General features: G+C 36.7%; 1 protein-coding gene across 2 annotated transcripts in view; it reads right to left on the bottom strand.

Annotated features, from left to right (window-relative positions):
• Positions 1–14,891, bottom strand: part of NDUFAF2 (NADH:ubiquinone oxidoreductase complex assembly factor 2) — a 245,301-nt gene that overhangs the window by 27,838 nt on the left and 202,572 nt on the right. The gene's annotated exons all lie outside the window — the stretch shown is intronic.

The raw sequence follows: 14,891 nt of genomic DNA, 5'->3' as shown, positions 1-14,891 counted from the left end.
TCTTTTTCAAGACTGTTTTGGTTATTTGGGGCTCTTTGCAATTCCATGTAAATTTTGAGAATTGACTTTTGCCCTTCTAAAATAAAAAAAAGGCTGCTGGAAAATTTTTTTGGTCTTTTTACATAGTATAGTTTAATTGTGATTGTTCAGGATTGCTCTTGTAGGTTTATATTTATACTGATTTTTTAAAAAGTCATCTTTGTAAAAAGGGCACAGATTTTCTACTGATGAAAATATGGTCTGGCAAATCAAGAATAACAAAATAAATGCATGAAAGAATTTAAAAACAAAAATACAATCACTATGTGACTGACTTACACAATTAGAATTCTCCTTAAAATCAGAAAGTACTGCTCCTCAGCAGTTATTATAAATTTGATTTTTCCATACCCCAGACAATGTATTTATTGTCAAAATATTTAATCAAAAATTTAAAATAGCCTATTTATCATTTTATATGTATCATTAGAATTTAAAATCCTTTACATTTTATCTAGGGGGATAATTACTCACATCAAAGCTAAGTCATATGAAATGTCAAAAATTTTGGGGAAATCAACAACAACCTCATTCCTGAGAAGTGAGAAAGAGAAAAATCTCTATGAATGTGACATTGTTCCTTTTTAACAATCTTTAGCACAGCATGCACTAATATTAAAAGCTAGCAATCAAACGTATTTCACTTTTGAATAGTTACTGCTTCTGTTGTTTTAATCTGATCTTTTTGTAATGAAACTACAAGGACAACATTTTTAAAAAATCAGATAAATAGGAACTCTTATTTTCTTGTCAGCTTTACATTTGTCAAGAGCAAGGGTGGTCAGTTAAGATATCTATTTTCCAATAATGACTGAAGTAATAATGTCTGCTTGCATCTCTTCTTCCAAGTCCCCCACATATCTTCACCCAAATAATAAAAGCAATACAATTGCAACTGAGTTTTCTATTATCAATGGCACTCTCAACATAGTTCTTACAGATCGAATAAGGTTCATTAGCTCAGACTTAATTCCTGGCTCCTCTCTGAATCCACCAATTCTCTGGTCTGTTTCCCAGCCAGTGTTCTTGAGGAAGTACCCCTCATGCAATTCGGGGATGGCACTGATGCTGAGCAGGGCTGCCAGAAGTAGTGAGTACAGGGTAAAGACCACGGCTCCCAGAGCTGCCCTGGGCCCAATAGCTCACACGCCTGGGATGTGGCACTGCCACGGCCTCAGCTGCTGGAATTTTGATAGGGGTTGCATGGAATCTTTAGATTGCTATATGTAGTATTGACACCTTAACAACACTAATTCTTCTGTGGATTAATGTGTTTATAATTATGTAAAACATCTATAAGTTTCCAAATTCAAAACTATAAAACAAGATATAATTATTTGTTTCCTTCTTCCTCCTACCACTTTTCAGTTTCCTACCTACCTATCTGAATCAGCATCCTCTTACACAAAAGGTAGTATACTATAAACTGTTCTTTACCTTATCCATTTATCTTATCACTTAACAATGTATCATGGTGGCGGACTTGGCCCAGTGGTTAGGGTGTCCGTCTACCACATGGGAGGTCCGTGGTTCAAACCCCGGGCCTCCTTGACCCATGTGGAGCTGGCCCATGCGCAGTGCTGATGTGCGCAAGGAGTGCTGTGCCACGCAGGGGTGTCCCCCGTGTAGGGGAGCCCCACACGCAAGGAGCATGCCCCGTAAGAAGGGCCGCCCAGCGTGAAACAAAGAGCAGCCTGCCCAGGAATGGCGCCACACACACGGAGAGCTGACACAGCAAGATGACACAACAAAAAGGAACACAGATTCCCGTACTGCTGACAACATCAGAAGCGGACAAAGAAGAGCAGCAAATAGACACAGAGAACAGACAACTGGGGTGGGGGGGGATGGGGGGGGAGGAAGGGGAGAGAAATAAATAAATAAATAAATCTTAAAAAACAAACAAATAAAAAAACAATGTATCATGAAGATCATTTCATAGCAGTATTTAGAGAGCTTCCTCATTTCTTAGCTTCATAGTACTTCACTGTGTGACTTATTAACAGAGAGACATTTGGGTTGTTTCTAGTCTTTCACTATTACATTTTCACTATTACTTTTGCAGATAATCCTTTGAATTACATCAAATTGCTAATTTCTGCCAGATAATCTTTGATTAGATTTCTAGAAGTAGGATTGCTAGGGCAGAGGATGAAGCATATATTTTGATAGCTATAAGGGAATGAGTTTTTGCCTGACATCACCACCTCCTCTCCCTCTTAGTGCTCAGAACAATGCCTAGCACATAATACATGCTCAATTTATATTTGTTGAATGAATGAATGAAATGTACACCATAATTTGGCTCTATATGTGCACTTTACCTATTACCAAATGAATAGATTAACTTTGTATACTGTAGTTGTGTTATAAATCCAAATCTAAACTTCAATGGCTAGTTATCAAGATAAATCATATTCTCTCATGAATAAAACACATTTTGATTTTATATGACTTAAAGCCCTTCTCTTCATAATGTAGAAAAACCCTTAACTTGGAAAGTGAGAAAAGATACGTGCAAATTTATTTTACTCTTGGTAGTTAATTCTAGTTTTGCAAAATCAATGTGATAAAAATGACTCAGTTTGCTACTTTCAAAAATTAAGAAAAAACTATTTCTCTCTCTTTCTTTGTGTACCCTTCACCTATTAACCAGGAAATATATGCCTTAAAATTTATCACCAGCCCAACACAGAATTCCCACTTAGGAAGGGGCTAAAGTAAGAAACTTTAACAATAAATCAGTTATTTAGGGCCTGAAGCACTTTTTTCTCCCTGGAGAAACAATGTTATAATCACGGTTCTATTCCCTGCCAAGTACACATTAACCAATTTACCCCACTGTACCACATTTGCAGTGACAAACACCAATGGCATAGAATCACAATACATCATCTATAGTGTCTATGACTGACTGACACAATCAGGAGGTCATCTTAGACTGATCCTATTCACAACCAGAACTTGAAAACAGGTTCCTGGCATTAGGGGAGGGACTACTGTTATTTCCCAAAAGAGGCAAGTGTACTGGGGGAAGGAAGATGGGTAAGTGACTCTCAGTCACTTAAAATGGAACTCAGGACTCTACTCTTCTCACTCCAAAGACAGCCCAAGCTTTTTCCTTCCTATCATAGGATTGGAGAAGGTAGGAGTAAGAGGAGAAGATAGCAGACTGGGTACGACAGTAGTAGGGAGTAGAAGATGACCCCTGGCCAACGAGAAGTTCAGCAGTTAGATAAACCACCACCACCCACCACAGCAGTAACATCCACTTTAGACACTGTGAATAGCACCTCTAGACAGGTGGGTTAGGGCTGCCTATAGCAATTACACTGGAGGGCGGAGAGAGCAGAGTTTCATGAAGAGCAGTAGCTGATGAAATTAAATGAAATGATATGAAATGACATGTGGAAAGGTAGAAAAGGTAAAAGGGAGGAACCACAGTAACATCTCTTCTCCCAAGGGAAAATGAAAATGGTTGAATATTAATTAGGGTTGAAGAGTGCATTCTAAAGGATAGGCAATTAGGTGGGAAAACAGGTTTAAGTTCATGTGGGCAAGAGGTAGCCAGGTTTCCTTTAGTAACCAGGCTTCCTTTAAGTTTGGTGCCAGAAGAAAAATAGAGCCTCAGGGATGCTCCAGCAGTGATGAGAAAGGAAGATAAATAAACAAGGTGGGATGAAAATTCTAATGGGATTTGGGGTAGGACATCAAAATGGTCACTGGGAAATCATAATAAAGCAGAAAGGAAATTAAGGGCAGAGAAAAAAGGGGTTTCCTAAAGCACTCACCAAGTGTCCTAGCCTTCTTTCTTTTACTTGTTCATTCACACACTGGCTTAGTATTCTATTGAGTATCTACTCTGAGCTGCTCTAGATCCTAAAGATACTGTAGGGAACAAAACGGTCCCTGATCTCATGAGGCTTAAATTCTAGTTAAAGTCAGTAAACAGGTGACTGCCTATTGTTGCCTTATTCTTCCACAACTTTGTGATTCGGCTAAGAAATAGGAAACGTGAAATAGTGTGGCAGTATTTTCAAAGGTAGTAAATAGAACTGCTTACCTCTCTCAGAATGTTTTTCTTGCTTTTCAAAATGGAAACCATTTCCTACTTTATTATAAAAGAAACAGGGAAGCGGACTTGGCCCAGTGGTTAGGGCATCCGTCTACCACATGGGAGGTCCGCAGTTCAAACCCCAGGCCTCCTTGACCCATGTGGAGCTGGCCCATTCGCAGTGCTGATGCGCGCGAGGAGTGCCGTGCCACGCAGGGGTGTCCCCTGCGGAGGGGTATCCCCCACGTAGGGGAGCCACACGCGCAAGGAGTGCCCCACGTGCAAGGACTGAGTCCCGTAAGGAGAGTCACCCAGCGTGAAAGAGTGTGCAGCATGCCTAAGAATGGCATCACCCACATGGAGCGCTGACAGAAGATGACACACAAGATGACGCAACAAAAAGAAACACAGATTCCTGTGCCGCTGACAACAACAGAAGCGGACAAAGACGACGACGCAGCAAATAGACATAGAGATCAGACAACTGGGGCGGGAGGGTGGGAGGGAAGGGGAGAGAAATAAATAAATAAATAAATCTTTTAAAAAATAAAAAATAAAAGAAACATACTTGAATCAAATGCAGACACTTAAACAATCAGAAATCTATGAAATAGAAAATGTAAAACTCTCATAATTTCATAATCACTGTTAGAAATCTGGAGTATATCAGTTTTCTCCCATCCAAATGCCATAAAGCTTGCCCTGACCCCAGCCCACCACTCACAGACTTGACCAGCAGTGCAGTTCCCCAGCCTCACAATGGTGTCAGATGCAAGTGTCTGCACTTAAGAAATCTGACCTCATTGGAGTCATTTAAGCAAAGGTTGCACAACCACTTTTCCAGAACAGAAAGGGAACTCAAATTGCCAGTCAATAATTCTTTTTAAAGATTTATTTATTTCTCTCCCCTTTCCCCCCCCCCCACCCTGGTTGTCTATTCTCTGTGTCTATTTGCTGCGTGTTCTTTGTCTGCTTCTGTTGTTGTCAGTGGCACGGGAATCTGTCTTTCTTTTTTGTTGTTGTTTTGTCATCTTGTTGTGTCAGCTCTCCGTGTGTGCGGCACCATTTCTGGGCAGGCTGCACTTTCTTTCGCGCTGGGCGGCTCTCCTTACGGGGTGCACTCCTTGCGCGTGGGGCTCCCCTATGCGGGGGACACCCCTGCGTGGCAGGGCACTCCTTGCGCGCATCAGCACTGTGCATGAGCCAGCTCCGCACAGGTCAAGGTGGCCCGGGGTTTGAACCGTGGACCTCCCATGTGGTAGACGGATGCCCTAATGACTGGGCCAAGTCCACCGCCCTCAATAATTCTTTATCTGGCAAAACTGTCCTTCAAAAGTCAGGAGGAATTTAAAATATTCACAGATAAAACTGAGAGATTTAGTCAACATGAGACCAGTATTACAAGAATTACTAAAGGGAGTTCTTCAGTAAAGGTAAAGACAGGAGAGAGTGGCGTGGAGTAGTGTGGAGATATGAAGAGCATCAGTAAAGGTAACTCAAAGGTTAAATGTAAAATCCAGTAGTACTATATCCTCAATACACAACTCTACTCTTTAATTTCTAGAAGACTCAGAACACAACTGCACAAGAAAAACGCATATTTCTTGATATTGGACATGTAAAATATAAAGTGATAAAGTGGGACAAAGCAATATGATGAGGGGAAACAGAGGGATATGGGAACAGATAAGGTGTATGCTATTAAAGCCAAGTTGGAATCTTTTCAAATTTGTCGGTTATAGGTGTAGGTTGTATAATATAAACTCCAGGGTAACCACAAAGAACGTATTTTTAAAATATATAGAATGGGAAATGAGAAAGGGATCAGTAAGATACATCACAAATATCAACTATACAGAAATAAAGGAAAAGAGAAACAAAGAAAGATATGACATATAAAAATCAAAGGACAAAATAGCTGAAATAAGTACTGTCTTTAAAATAATAACACTGAACATTAAGGGATTAAATTCTCCCATGCAAAAGACACAGATTGGCAGAATGGATAAAAAAGCATGATCCAACTATATGTTATTTACAAGAGATACACCTAAGTACAGGAAAATAAGTATGTAAAAGAATAGTGCACTTGGAGGTGGATATTACGGTGGCTTCTTATTCATCATATACTTTGGCAACACCTGTCAGGTCACATATTGGGGAAAAGAAACCATTAAGCTGTCATTTTTAATTTCCCCTTTAAAACTTAAATACTGTTCTGATTGTAGAAGAAATATTTGCTTTATGTAGAAAATTCATAAAATACAGAAAAGCATGAAGAAAATAAAAATCAACTCTATGCTGAGCACCCAAATAACCATTATTATTTTGCATTTCTTTCCAGTCTTTTTGTACACGCATGTACAAACACACATGTACACACTATCCTAACTTTAAAAAAAAAAGTTGAGATCATATGGTATATTTTATAATTTTCTTTAAAAACTATTCTCATATAATATATTTATATAGGTTAAGCACATAAGCATTATATTAACCTGGAAATAGGCTAAATCAACTGACCAATTATATTCACCTTTATACCTTTATTGCTAATTGTGAGGACTTGTTTGAACTAAGGTCTCCAGGGTTAATTAGCCATTGCATTTATCAGTAAGTGATATGTGGTTAAATTTTACAAGAATGTATGAATTCATAAGTCTTTAAATTCCCAATAAGACTCTCAACTCATGTCGATAGTTTTATTAAAAATGTAGGCTCTTTCTCACGTTAAAAAATAATTGTCCTGGAAAACAGAGGTACAAATATTTACAGGTCATTATGTGCTAATTACTGCTTCTTGTTTAAGGAAATTTCAAGTTGTAAATACACTAATAAACTAGAAGAAAACAGAATAAAAGATTAATTTTTTTTTTTACCTTCTTTGTCAGGAATTTTAAGAGTCCAGATTCTTAAACACTCAAAACTCAATGTATTTCAAGGCAAGAAATAAACCTAAAAACTAACTGATAAGTTTTATGTGTCAACTTGGTTAGACTATAGTTTCCAGTTATTCAATTAAACACCAATCTAGGTTTTGCCAGTAAGGGATTTTATAAATGTGGTTAACATCTACAATCAGTTGATTATAAATAAAGGAAAGTATCCTTGATAATCCAGGTGGTTCTCATTGAATTAGGTGAAAGGCCTTAAAAGCAAAAACTGACGTTTCCAGAAGGAAGAGGTAATTCTGCCTTAAAGCTGCAGAATCACCTCCCGTCTGAGACTGTCCAGGTTGTCTGCTTGTCCTACAAATTCCAGGCTTGCCAGCCGGCACAATCTCATAAGTCAATTCCTTGAATTAAATCTCTTAATAATAGTAATAGTAACACTTATGCTACTAATAAATATATCTTCCTACTCATTCTGAGTCTTTGGAGACCCCTGACTGATACATCATTCATTCCCTTCAATTAGACATAAAAATGCCTCATGCCTTTCTCTGAGTGATCTCTTAGCTCATTAGCTTTCCAAGATCATTAAGCCAAGTCTACTGCAATTATGTTTCTCTGGTACTGAAATCTGAAAAGTACCAACCATTAGTACATTTAACAGAATGAGTTCAAATATCTATCCAGAATTCATTTAGTCAATCAATGTAGAGATTCTGTTTTTTAAGGATTTGAGGTGGTTTACACACGCACACACACAGAAAAATTGCTAAAATAATCAAACCATGGGGAACAAGAGGAAAGCTATCTGATAACTATAGGTGTTACTATAGTTACTGTGATTTAACATTACATTGTACTCTGAACTTCCTAGGAACCAAGGCAAAAAGAAAAAACAAAATAAATTATATAATTCTTTTTACTTAATAAAAGGAAACATTTATTCTTCGAGAAATAGAAAACTTTTTTTCTGGTAGAGACTTCTATAAAGAACTTATTTGCAAGAATCCTTAAAAGATAGCAAAATAACTGACATTTTATTACAGCTTTATTGCTGATACGGAAGTAATCATCTTCCAGTCTTTTCACTTACTAATCAAAGGCCAAAGACATAAAGCTAGAACTTAATCATAGGAGGAGTTATAGTTCAGATGAAATTGCTTGATACATTAGGTAGTCAATATATTGCTTAGATTTCAGCTGGCCAAAATGGTAGTCATTGGCCACATGTGGCTATTGACAACTCAAAATTGGCAAGTCTGAACTGAGATCTATTTAAGTGTAAAATAAACACTGGATTTTGAAGATGATTATAGGAAATATAAAATATCTCATTAATAATTTTATATTGATTACATGCTAAATACAATTATTTTGATATAAAATAAATTATAGTATTAAAATTAATTTCACCTATTTCTTTTTACTTTTTTCTAACAAGTCTCCTAGAAATTTAAAATCAAATATGTAGCTAAATATTATATTTCTATTGGCTATTACCACCTTAGGTAGTTCGTCCCAACTTTTTTCACAGCAGGAAGCACTGGCCACTGGAGAGATAAAAGCATCAATATATTAAGCACATCTCTAACGCAGCCCTGGCTTACCAGCCAGTGAATTCTAGCCTGGAAGAACTTCTTTACATGTAATTTACCCTAGTCGATTTTTTTGGAAGGCTCAAGATTTAGATAATACGAGGCTGTCTCTCTGCAGAATGTCAGTTTGTTGGCAGTGTTCTAGATGGAAAAAGATGGCTGCTTTCAGTTCCTGATAGGCAGGACCAGGGAGGCCACTCTATTGTCAAACTTGCTGAGTTCCCAGCCTGTCCTCCTCTACAGATTCACACTCAAGACTTCAATATCACTCTTATCACACATCCCATTGGTTCTGCTCTAGAGAATACCAACTAATATGGAAACATACAATCTCAATAATATTTCTAAGAAACATATCACTTCGTGCAGGACCTAAGTGCACTGACATTAGAAAAGGAGTTGGCCTGTTGGATTTGATTGTTTAGTACTCATCATTTAAATTTTGGGCTCATGTCTTTTGATTAGATATAGCTGATGCTGAACAAGTAATCCCAGACAACAGGTACAAGATCCCAGGGAGAGAAGGAGAAGAAGAGAAAACCAATACAAAGGTGTGCTCTGGGGTTGGTCACTGCTCTGGGCTCTGGGCCTCAATGCCTGCCAGGACCTTCTGAGGTGGTCAAGATGAATGCATCTCAGAACTGTCTGCCTAAGGGAAAGAAGGGGAGTATTAGCTCTAGCTCCCCACTGGTCAAGGGTTACTTGGTGTGTTAATCCCCTCACATTTTCAGTTTGATTCCTTGGCATCCCATGCTACAGTGTCAGAGTATCGAGGTCTAACACTCAGACATTCTGATACTCAGTAGAGCTGCAGTGGGGTTACAACTATGAGTAACTGGTTGCTACATCAAGACTGGAGTAAAAGTTGGGACAAGACAGTGTGAGGTAGGGCACAAAAGGTGTCTGATACTGAGTTCTTATGCTTGCCTCTTTTTCCATTTGGATTGAGAATTTAAAATAATCTTGAACTACAGAAAAAATCATATTTAAAAATTAAAATATATTAAATTTTTATGAAAAATATGGTGATAAAACACAGGCTTATGGACAACAATTAACAGTATGATTTTAAGACTCTTCCATCAACTCTAACAGAAGTAACTGGTGTTAAAAAAGTAAAATTACAAAAAAGTACTACCAGCAATCATAACATATCCAACAATTGTTGTTGGTTTGGTGGTGTAGGGAAATCTTGCATTTTTTATGCATGATTGTTCTGTAAACTCACAAATTCTCTAATAAAACTGTTAAAATATATTAGGAAAACAAAAACAAAAAAACCAGACAGTTCTCATGCTATATAAACAGGGAGACAAAAATGTAGAAGAAAATTTCTTACCACTTTCTGCAAACATTCAAAATACCACAGTATTATTCTCAGACCTAGATTAACCTTTTAAAAAAGACAGCTTAAATGAAGTTTAGTTCTTAGAATTATTTCTGTACAACATCATATCAAGTTAGGATTTTTTTTACTTTTAACAATAACATAGAAATGATAACAAATTAACAGCTATCATTTATTGAATGCTTATTTTGAGCTAGGCACTGGCTACACACTTTATATATACCACTTCTCTAGTTTAAAAAAAAACTACTCTCAAGATTAATAATTTTCAAACTTTTTTGACTATGACCTTTAGTGAGAAATACATTTTACCATAACCTGGAACATAAATATATGTGGATGTGCATATCTGAAGCAAGAGTTTCAGAAAATAATACTATTAGTAAAGTTTTGTACATGGATATTTTCTATTTCATGTTCTTTCATTATAAAGAAAAAAAAATACTTGTAACCCACTAAATTGATTTTGCAACCCACTAATGTTTCACATAGATTGAAAAACTGCTCAAGATGTCATATCTGTTGACATGTTTAAGAGTACTGGTTAAGAAATATAGCATAGCAATACTAGAATATGATGTTTGAGAAGGAAACATTATATTTGGACACATGAAACACAATGAACATGTATATCAGAAAAAATATAGATGATACCTAAGTCCTTATTACCACAGGAACAAGTACACATAGAAAACAAGTACAGTATTTTATCACTGTCATGGTAAATATTTGAGAATAAAATCTAGCGTGCCGAAAGATAGAATAAAATTGGAGGCAATCAAGTGTGCCTGCACATCCTAAAGGGTACATCACCAATACAATCAATACAATTTTCTTAAACACTATTACAGGCATATATCAGGACTATTACAGGTTCGGTTTCAGAGCACTGCAATAAAGCGAATATTGCAATAAAGTGAGCCACATATATTTTTTGGTTTCCCAGTGTGCATATAAAAGATACACTTATACTGTAGTCTATTAAAAGTGTGCAATAGCATTATGTCTAAAAAATCATTGCATATACCTTAATTAAAAAATACTTTATTGCTAAAAAATGCTAACCATTGTCTGAGCCTTCAGCAAATTGTAATCTTTTTGCTGGTGGAGGCTCTGGCCTCAATGTTGGTAGCTGCTGACTCATCATGGTGGTGGCTGCTAAAAGTTGGGGTGGCTGTAGAAATTTCTTAAAATAAGACAATGTGATTTGTCACATTGATTGACTCTTACTTTCATGAAAGGTTTCTCTGTAGCATGTGATGCTGTCTGACAGAATTTTACTCACAAAAGAACTATAAAAATTGCAGTCAATCCTCTCAAACCCTACCGCTGCTCTATGAACTAAGTTGATGTAATATTCTAAATCCTTTGTTTTTATTTTAATGTCCATAGCATCTTCACCAGGAACAGATCCCTCCTCAGGAAACACTATCTTTGCTCATCCAAAAGAATCAACTCCTCATCTGTTAATGCTTTATCATGAAATTGTAGCAATTCAGTCATATCTCATTTCTAATTATATTCTCTTGCTATTTCCACCATATCTGCAGTTATTTCCTCCACTGAAGTCTTCAATCCCTCAGAGTGATCCAAGAGGGTTGGAATTGACTACTTCTAAATTTCTGTGAATGGTGATATTTTGACCTCCTCCCAAGAATCATGAATGGTCTTAATGACATCTTGAATGGTGATTACTTTCTAGAAGGTTTTCAATTGACTTTGCATAGATCCATTAGAGGAATCACTATCTATGGCAGCTATAGCCTTAAGAAATGTATTTTTAAAAATTTATTTATTTATTTATTTTATTCATCTCCCATGCCACCCAGTTGTCTGCTCTCTGTGTTCATTTGCTTTGTGTTCTTCTATGTCCACTTGTATTCTTGTCAGCAGCACTGGGAATCTGTGTCTCTTTTTGTTGCGTCATCTTGCTGCATCAGCTCTCTGTGTGTGCGGCCCTACTCTTGGGCAGGCTGCACTTTTTTTGTGCGGGACAGCTCTCCTTATGTGGCACACTCCTTGCGTGGCTCACTCCTTGTGGGGGGGGGCTCCCTTATGCGGGGGTCATCCCTGTATGGCATGGCACTCCTTACGTGCATCAGCACTGCGCGTGGGCCAGCTTCTCCACATGGGTCAGGAGGCCCTGGGTTTGAACCATGGACCTCCCATGTGGTAGGCGGATGCTCTAGCCATTGAGCCAAATCTGCTTCCCTGAAATGTATTTTTAAAATAGCAAGGTTTGAAGGTCTGACACCTTGATCCATGGGCTGCAGAATGGATATTGTGTTAGCAGTTATGAAAACAACATTAATCTCATTGTACATCTCCATCAGAGCTCTTGGTTGACCAGGTGTATTACCAATTAGCAGTAATATTTTGAAAGGAATCTTTTTTTCTGAGCAAGTCTCAACAGAGGGCTTAAAGTATTCAGTAAATCATATTGTAAAAAGGTGTGCTGCCATCCAGATTTTGTTGTTCTATTTTTAAAGCATAGGCAGAGTATATTTAGCGTAATTTTTAAGGGCTCTAGGATTTTTGGAATGGTAAATGAGCACTGACGTCAACTTAATGTCACCAGCTGCATTAGGCCCTAACAAGAGAGTTATCCTAATCTTTAAAGGTAGGCATTGACTTCTTTCTAGCTATGAAAATCCTAGATGGTGTCTTTTTACAATAGAAGGCTGTTTCATCTACATTGAAAATCTGTTATTTAGTGTAGTCACCTTCATCAGTTGCCTTGGCTATATCTTCTGGCTAACTTGTTGCAGCTTCTACATTAGCACTTGCTGCATCACCTTACACTCTTACATTATGGAAACAGCTGCTTTCCTTAAATTCATGAACTAACAATCTCTGCTCACTTCAAGCTTTCCTTCTGCAGCTTCCTCACCTTTCTCAGCTGTCACAGAACTGAAGAAAGTAAGAGCCTTACTCTGGATTAGGGATTGCCTTAAGGGAATGTTGTAGCTGATTAGATCTATCCAGATCACTAAAACTTTCTCCATATCAGCAATAAGATTGTTTTGGTTTCTTATCATTTGTGTATTCACTGGAGTAGCACTTTGAATTTCATTCAAGAACTTTTCCTTTGCATTCACAACTCAGCTAACTGGCACAAGAGGCTTACCTTTCCGCCTCTCTTGTCTTTCAGCATGACTACTTCACTAAGTTTAATCATTTCGAGCTTGATTTAAAGTGAGAGATGTGTGACTCTGTCTTTTACTTGAACACTAGAGGCCATTGTAGGATTATTAATCAGCCTAATTTCACTATATTATGTCTAGGCAAAGGGAGTCCTGTGGAGAAGACGAAAGATGGGGGAACGACTGTGGATGGAATAGTCAGAGCACACACAACATTTATTGATTAAGTTCACCATCTTATATGGGTGCAGTTATGACTCTCCAAAATAATTACAATAGTGAAACCAAATACCACAGATCATTATAACAGACATAATAATAAAAGTTTCAAATATTGTGAGAATTACCAAAATGTGACGCAGAGACACAAAATGAGCATATGCTGTTAGAAAAATGGTGCTGATAGACTTGCTCAAAGCATGTTGCCACAGACCTTCAATTTGTAAAAAAGTTCAATTTCTGTGAAGCACAATAATAAAACATATGTTTATATTCCCTCCATTTAAAAAAATCAAATTACATCTGCTAATAGTGCATCAGCAATTAAATTTTTACAAGTTTAGATTGTAAAGAAAATGGTTACTTCTCCAGTATGGCTCAGATAAAAGGAAAAAATGCAAGAAATTGTTTTGGTGAGATAACTGAGAAAAAGTGTGGATGAAATAATCCCATAACCTCATATTAACTCCCTTAAGGTTTTTCATTCTGGATATAAGCCCAATTTTAAAACCTAAATAGAACTTATCTTAATGACTGATGATATGCCTCAAGAATTCAGAATTAATTCTGTACGCTGTTTAATATACATCTTGTAAATTATAATGAATCTTAAAAGAATTTGAGTAATAGTATATCTAAAAATAATGAATAACATCAATTTTTATATAACTTAGAAAAAACCTTTTATATTCAGTTCCCTAAAAGTTATATAAAGGTGAAAATAGAGAAAAAAAATTGCTAAGAATAAACTAAGCAGAAGATCAGACCCCAGCTTTGCATTGGAAGTATATTAGTAGAAATACTTTTAGACTGAGAAAGGCAGGATCCTTGAAATTGGAAGATGTTACTTTTTAGTGAGACCCACTTTAGCCTTTTGAAGACCAAAAATATTTACAACACAAACTAGCATGAACATTTCTTGTACAATTAATAAATATTTACAGTCAGAGAGACTGTATAGGTTATTGGTTAGAAGCACAGACTCTGAGATGCTCAAAACACTCGAATGATTCATTCTCACCTCTTACCAAATTTTTCTAAAGCACATGGCAAGGTTCAAAGAAAAAGATATTTCATATTTCCTCAGTTTTCACAAAGCTAGAGTTCAATACCAAAGAAGGTACATAGAAAAGGGAAATCTAAGTGTTACGTTATTACATTTCAAGTGTTTTATTAATTTATTATGATTGTTAAATAAAAACAGCAGAATACAAAATAGAAAGTACACCCTCATTTCAATTATGTACCAAAGTATGCGCGGATACATTAATTTGTTAAAATTAAGAATTGTTCAGTCAGTCATTGGATTTCAGGTATACAATTATTTTCAGTTTTCAAAATTTGAGAATGTGTTATTATATTAATTTTTAAAATAAGATAAAGGAAAAAAAATCCAAATAAGGTACATAGTACAAGGCAAGCCAGAGATACAGGGGACCAGCAGTTACACTGGTGCTATCTCCACTCCTCCATGTGCCAGTGATTTATTTCTGTATAAACTGCAGAGTTTTGGGCACTTTTGAATTGAGACAGTCTCATTTTCCTGCTCAAAGGCAAGCACAAAGGGGTTGGGCATGAAGGAAGCCAAGTAATGGGCATAAA

The sequence above is a fragment of the Dasypus novemcinctus genome, chromosome 2 (assembly GCF_030445035.2).
Source record: "Dasypus novemcinctus isolate mDasNov1 chromosome 2, mDasNov1.1.hap2, whole genome shotgun sequence".
NCBI lineage: Eukaryota > Metazoa > Chordata > Mammalia > Cingulata > Dasypodidae > Dasypus > Dasypus novemcinctus.
The sequence above is the reverse complement of the archived record's forward strand: the minus strand, read 5'-3'. Positions and strand labels throughout refer to the sequence as shown.